Below are 7,912 nucleotides of genomic sequence, written 5' to 3'. Positions count from 1 at the left end.
AATGTTCAGAATGGGGCCCCGTCTCTCCCTGTGCATGGAGCAGTGTGTCAGCACCCACTCCATGAATTCTTATGGAAATGCCGGAGATACACTGTAGACAGTGCATACAATATGTGCCGACACACTGCTCCATGCATAGGGAGAGACAGCCCATTCTGGAGATGGTAGATTAGGTCTCAGTGATCAGGCCCCCGGTGATGAAAAAAATGTATCCCCTTTCCTGCGGATAGGGTATAGGTTTTGAAGTACTGGTTTATCCACAGAATAACTATCGATTAAAGGGGACTTGACCGTGATCTTGAGAACTGAGACCCCAATCTCCCACTCCATTAATTCTTTATGGAAGCCAAGAAAATAGACTAGTACGATATTCAGGCTGATTCTGGCAGGTACCATAAAGAATGACCAAGGGCACACATGCAAGACCCGTAGTCCCATTCTAACCGGAGATCGGGATCCCCATTCTCAAGATCGCAGTGGGGAGAGCCAAATGGTCAGACCCCCCCACGATCAGCCAAGTAGGGGGATGGCTTTATAAGATAGAACCACCTCTTTAAAAAAGACTTATATTGGGCATTTGACACTGCCCCCCCATAGACACCTATTAAGTAAATTAAAACAGTCTGTGTGTGGTATTGCAAGTTGTTATACCACACACAATCTGAGGACAAGTGTAATGCTGTTTTTGGATGAAAGCAGCTATGTTTTTAAATCTAGATCAGGTGCTTCTGTGTTTTGGGACGTGACGTCACAGGCCTGCTCATCCAATCAGCAGTTTCCCGCCCCAGCCGCTGCTTAGCTGAACATGTCCCTTATTTATTATTTTTTGGACAGGATAATCCCTTTAAAATCAATGTTTCTGTTTTGGCAGATGACAAGATTTGTTCTTGAAGAAAAAAAGAAATCCAATGCAGGATGGATGGAGTGAATTAGTCCTTTCATTCCCAAAAAAAATCAACAATGGGGTGTATCAGGTATGTACCTAACTTAGTCATACTGATTTGTTCTCTAGTACAATCTATGGAAGATGTGCATCAATTGCAAGCTGACTTAGGGCAGACATATTTACCATTCGTATGAGTAAGGGGTCCCCCAAAATGTTGCGTCAGACCCTGATGGCTCCCAACTAGTGTGTAAGACCTCTCCTAGGATGGACGTTTGCCTTTTACCATCTAAAAGCTGTGAAAAAACTGCAGAATATGTTTTAATGGATGTATTTTTTTAATGGATGTAATTTACAAATCTGCTTAACTTTCTGGCATCACTTGATTTAAAAAAAAAAAAGTTTTCCACTGGAGTACCCCTTTAACCCAAAATACATAAAGGGATACAGACAATACAGTGTAGGCCATTAGTGTCAGGTGCGAACCATGTCACACAGAACACTAGCCTATTGACCAGGTTTTAAGAATCTTTGCCATAGTCTTCCCTGTGATAGCATGAACCTAGGTTTGGAAAAGAAGTTTATCATCAAGGAAGAACATACATACATGCCCCCAACTCCCCACAAACACCAGCCTTTTATGGTTAAAGGGGTACTCTGGTGGAAAACTTTTTTTTATCAGCTGGAGCCAGAAAGTTAAACAGATTTGTAAATTACTTCTATTAAAAATTCTTAATCCTTCCAGTACTTATTAGCTGCTGTATACTACAGAGGAAATTATTTTCTTTTTGGATTTCTTTTCTGTGGTCACGACCACAGTGCTTTCTGCTGACACCTCTGCTTATTTCAGGAACTGTCCAGAGCAGCATATGTTTGCTATGGGAATTTGATCCTGCTCTGGACAGTTCCTGACATGGACAGAGGTGTCAGCAGAGAGCACTGTGGTCATGACAGAAAATAAATTCAAAAAGAAAATAATTTCCTCTGTAGTATACAGCCACTAATAAGTACTGGAAGGATTAAGATTTTTTTTAATGGATGTAATTTACAAATCTGTTTAACTTTCTGGAATCAGTTGATTTAAAAAAAAAAAAAAGTTTTCCACCTGAGTACCCCTTTAACCCAAAATACATAAAGGGATACAGACACTACAGTGTAGGCCATTAGTGTCAGGTGTGAACCATGTCACACAGAACAATAGCCTATTGACCAGGTTTTAAGAATCTTTGCCATAGCCTTCCCTGTGATAGCATGAACCTACCCAATAAGAAAGAACCATGGAGATCATGAAGGCTAACAATTTGGATGTTTTTAATACACTCACTGTTTGTCAGCGACAGTGATGTGGATAGAGCAAATAATTGATAGGCTTTTCTTGGGTCTTATAGCATGCTCTAAATATCCTACTTGTACAGAATTTCAGTTGGGTTTAAAATATGAAAATGATTATGTTGAACCACATGTGCACCACAATTCTTCTCCCTTGGAAGAATTGCCATATTATCCCTGTATATCTGTTTTTACATTGTGGGAGAAATACTCTTAAGGTGTACCTGTAAAAAGAAAAAAAAAACATGTCATAGAGAGTTTACACACTGAACAATCAATAAAACTAGCAAAGAACCAAGTTGGTCCCATAGAATTACATTAGGAGTCCTTCTCTGGCCTAGAGCAAGAAGATATTGCACTTAGGGCACACTTATCCTGGTTCATTCTAGCTAATGATCATGGTCTCAATAAGCAGACCCAGCCAATTAAAACTTTTTATATGTTTCAATGACATGGCTAAAGTTTATTAAAGTGGCAGTGCCAATTTTAACGAGTAAGTAAATTATTGGTGACAATGATAAATAAGCATAATAAAAGAAAATACTTTAAACTACATAAACCAACACATCCAAGCTAAAGTTATTCTTTTAACATATTCCTGTAACTTTTGAGACTTAGTAAGATTCAGAAAAAAAGTTCTAAACATCTTTCCTTGGGAGGGCAAAGTTAGAACTGATCGCCTAGGCCCTCCCTGTAGACCACCAGTCTAGTTTGTCCACTTGTCTCACTTTTCTTTGTTGTTACTGTCATTTCCTCATAGGAATCTCAATGAACTTGACTCTACTAAGCTATTGTATAGAAAGAAGATATGTGTCTTTCCAGATCCCTGGGGAAAATGATCAAATTACGAAGCAGCAATCATGAGTAAAAATGTTGAACTTAGATAATTACATGATTGCCAGAAAGATAGATCACAAAGAATGGGCCCCCCCGGAGCCAAACACAAGATGCTATAAAAAAAAAAAAGACTGTTACTCCCCAGGAATAGACTATACTCAAGCAAACTGGCCCTTGTTATCTTTAATACTTTAGGCAACAAACACTTAATAAAATAAATAAATAACTAAAAAACAAACAAATATAAATAAATAAACAAATGAATAAATAAATAAAGGCATAAATAAATAAATATTCTAATTTTGACTATGAATTTGAAATCACTAACAGGAGAATTGAAATTACTATGGAAAATAACAATTCCACAGGACTTTTACCAACTTGTCCTACTCCATTCTCCAATCCAAAGTTAGTATGTTGCCGAAGGCGTTTGTTAACTACCTGACTTGTACACAATACCTGGGATAGAACAAGTATGTCGAGAGTCTTGGAATGGCGTTCTTTAGAAAAGAAGCAGTGATTAGCACTGGTCCAGTAGTCACTGGATTATCTCTATAGAGGAGACTATGTTAGCATTATTGACGCTGACAGACAATTTGTATCAATTACTAAAGTCTTAATCCTGAACATTTTGGAGTGTCAGGGAGACATCAGGAGTAGACTGCTAGTGGCCCTGAGGGTACCTCGTAGCTTATAATTACAGTATGTGTGAAGAAGAGCCCGAGGACAAGGGAGAAAAATCTTTAGAGAGTCTATTATCAGATCATTAGACTTAGGCTTTATTGAGGCTGACGGGCAATTATACGTATTGAAAATGGATTTAGACAAATGGCTGTTTCTGTAAATAAAGGACTGGCCTAATTATTTTTTAGATATTTTTTACATTTTCAACATTACTCTAGTAATATTGTTTTTATACCTTTTTTAAAGAAGAAAAGCTTCAGAGAACATTTAGTGCATCAATCATATTCATGCAAGTAGATGTCCAGCTCATAGGGGGTGTAGAGTCAAATGCTCAAAGTGTATTAGGTGCACCAATATGGGATAATTGTTATGTGCCTCAATGTATTTTTTTTTTTTTTTTTTTTGCCTTTCTCCGGTTCAATAGAGTAGAAATATAGGTTGGTAGTAGTATGGTAGAAGTATAAGGTTATAGGCCTTTGTGTTTTTTTTATCATTATCAACTATGTATGTTAAGAGGTATGCACCTCGCCCCAACTATCTCTTCAGCGGTTAAGAAACACCAAGAAAGTGTAAAATGAGATGTTTTTTTAAGAAATGTAGTATATGTTTTGATTCACAAATATTCTATGAAATCTTATGGATTAGTACAATGGGGGTAAACTTTTCTGACATGACATTGAGAATTGACAGAAGAGGAAACCATTGGAAGTCAAGGTGTGGTCATTAGCAAAAACTTTTTATATGATGTAAATAATAACATTATATGTATATTTGTACTATATATATATTGGTTATAAAATGTGTATATTTTTGGGTGAAAAAATGCTGTCCCTGCTTGTCCTCAGTGTACAGAACCCTGCTTGTCCTCAGTGTACAGAACCTTGCTTGTCCTCAGTGCACAGAGCCCTGCTTGTCCTCAGTGTACAGAGCCATGCTTGTCTTCAGTGTACAGAACCCTGCTTGTCCTCAGTGTACAGAGCCCTGCTTGTCCTCAGTGTACAGAGCCCTGCTTGTCATCAGTGTACAGAGCCCTGCTTGTCCTCAGTGTACAGAGCCCTGCTTGTCCTCAGTGTACGGAGTCCTGCTTGTCCTCAGTGTACAGAGCCCTGCTTGTCCTCAGTAAACAGAGCCCTGCTTCTCCTCAGTGCACAGAACCCTGCTTGTCTTCAGTGTACAGAGCCATGCTTGTCTTCAGTGTACAGAGCCCTGCTTGTCCTAAGTGTACAGAGCCCTGCTTGTCCTCTGTGTACAGAGCCCTGCTTGTCATCAGTGTACAGAGCCCTGCTTGTCCTCAGTGTACAGAGCCCTGCTTGTCCTCAGTGTACGGAGTCCTGCTTGTCCTCAGTGTACAGAGCCCTGCTTGTCCTCTGTACACTGAGAACTAGCAGGGCTCTGTACACTAAGTCCTGCTTTTCCTCAGTGTACAGAGCCCTGCTTGTCCTCAGTGCACAGAGCCCTGCGAGTCCTCAGTGTACAGAGCCCTGTTTGTTCTCAGTGTACAGAGCCCTGTTTGTCCTCAGTGCACAAAGCCCTGCTTGTCCTCAGTGTACAGAGCGCTGCTTGTTCTCAGTGTTCAGAGCCCTGCTTTTCCTCAGTGTACAGAGCCCTGCTTTTCCTCAGTGTACAGAGCCCTGCTTTTCCTCAGTGTACAGAGCCCTGCTTGTTCTCAGTGTACAGAGCCCTGCTTGTCCTCAGTGTACAGAGCCCTGCTTGTCCTCAGTGTACGGAGTCCTGCTTGTCCTCAGTGTACAGAGCCCTGCTTGTCCTCAGTGTACAGAACCCTGCTTGTCCTCAGTGTACAGAGCCCTGCTTGCCCTCAGTGTACAGAGTCCTGCTTGTCCTCACTTCACAGAGCTCTGCTTGTCCTCAGTAGACAGAGCCCTGCTTGTCCTCAGTACACAGAGCCCTGCTTGTCATCAGTGTACAGAGCCCTGCTTGTCCTCAGTGTTCAGAGCCCTGCTTGTCCTCAGTGTAGAGTCCTGCTTGTCCTCAGTGTACAGAGCCCTGCTTGTCCTCACTGTACAGAGCCCTGCTTGTTCTCAGTGTACAGGGTCCTGCTTGTCTTCAGTGCACAGAGCCCTGCTTGTCCTCAGTGTACAGAGCCCTGTTTGTTCTCAGTGTACAGAGCCCTGCTTGTCCTCAGTGCACGCAGCCCTGCTTGTCCTCAGTTTACAGAGCCCTGCTTGTCCTCAGTGCACAGAGCCCTGTTTGTTCTCAGTGTACAGAGCCATGCTTGTCCTCAGTGCACGCAGCCCTGCTTGTCCTCATTGCACAGAGCCCTGCTTGTCCTCAGTGTACAGAGCCCTGCTTGTCCTCAGTGTTCAGAGCCCTGCTTGTCCTCAGTGTAGAGTCCTGCTTGTCCTCAGTGTACAGAGCCCTGCTTGTCCTCACTGTACAGAGCCCTGCTTGTTCTCAGTGTACAGGGCTCTGTACACTGAGGAAAAGCAGGGCTCTGTACACTGAGGAAAAGCAGGGCTCTGTACACTGAGAACAAGCAGCGCTCTGTACACTGAGGACAAGCAGGGCTTTGAGCACTGAGGACAAACAGGGCTCTGTACACTGAGAACAAACAGGGCTCTGTACACTGAGGACTCGCAGGGCTCTGTACACTGAGGAAAAGCAGGAGTTAGTGCACAGAGCCCTGCTTGTCCTCAGTGTACAGAGCCCTGTTTGTTCTCAGTATACAGAGCCCTGCTTGTCCTCAGTGCACGCAGCCCTGCTTGTCCTCAGTTTACAGAGCCCTGCTTGTCCTCAGTGCACAGAGCCCTGTTTGTTCTCAGTGTACAGAGCCCTGCTTGTCCTCAGTGTACAGAGCCCTGTTTGTTCTCAGTATACAGAGCCCTGCTTGTCCTCAGTGCACGCAGCCCTGCTTGTCCTCAGTTTACAGAGCCCTGCTTGTCCTCAGTGCACAGAGCCCTGTTTGTTCTCAGTGTACAGAGCCCTGCTTGTCCTCAGTGCACGCAGCCCTGCTTGTCCTCATTGTACAGAGCCCTGTTTGTCCTCAGTGTACAGAGCCCTGCTTGTCCTCAGTGTACAGAGCCTTGGTTGTCCTCATTGTACAGAGTCCTGCTTGTCCTCAGTGTACAGAGTCCTGCTTGTCCTCAGTGTACAGAGCCCTGCTTGTCCTCAGTGTACAGAGCCCTGCTTGTCCTCGGTGTACAGAGCCCTGCTTGTCCTCACTGCACAGAGCCCTGCTTATCCACCTATACTTTCTGTATTTGGTCTCTTCACAGAGATACACAGGCAATAGCTGCAGGGGAAAAATATACCAATTTTTTTAACAATGTATATTACAAATATACATATAATGTTGTTTTTGCTAATGACAGGTACACTACCAAACAGGGACACAGAGCGCGGAGGCTCCTTCTTTCTAAAAATTGGTCTTAGGATCCATAGAAAACTCAGTGTGGTTTGAGGGTCGACCCTATTATAAGGAGGTGCCAAACTTTTTGTGATATAAATCTAGCAATGTTTATATAAAAAGTTTTATTTTTTTTAAATGTAAAAAAAAAAAAAAACATTTTTATTATGGCTGGCCAATCACATTCCAGGAATAAAGCACCAACTATCACACTACACCCCCCCTAATAATAGCCTCCTAGTTTCACATGTCTTATTTTCCAGTTCAGTAGGACATAGCTATGTGATGTAATCTTCTCTCTGTTTATTGTATTATTCTCTCTTGTATTTTGCTGCTACCACCTTGATGTATTTGTGGAGTGCAAATTCCAGATACAAAGGGAACACTGTGGGATACATTGTCTCTCTATTCACTTTCTCCAATTTTCCCATTATCAAATTAAATGGAAGAACATTTTGATTGGTTTTTACAAATATCTCTTTCTAAGAAATACATCTCTGCATTAGAAGAATAGGTAGATGGGATCTAAAGTGGAGCGTAAGACACTATAGCTGGGTGGGCTCCATAAGCAGAATGTCCTGACAACAACAAATGTAATTGCTGAAATCAGCTTACACCAATTACACCCTGTGTTCTAGGATGTCGACCTGAAAAAACAAGCTTCTTTCTTCCTTTGTCCCCGAGATAACCAGTGGATGATGATGGTCAGTTTGAAATGCAGTGAATGAGAGATTTGGGACCTTTAATCTCACGAATACTCTTTGGCGCCAGAAAGCAAACAGTACACTCCCTAACCTGTTATCTTAGCCTCCTAA

This window comes from Hyla sarda, chromosome 1 (assembly GCF_029499605.1).
Source record: "Hyla sarda isolate aHylSar1 chromosome 1, aHylSar1.hap1, whole genome shotgun sequence".
Lineage (NCBI taxonomy): Eukaryota > Metazoa > Chordata > Amphibia > Anura > Hylidae > Hyla > Hyla sarda.
The sequence above is the reverse complement of the archived record's forward strand: the minus strand, read 5'-3'. Positions refer to the sequence as shown.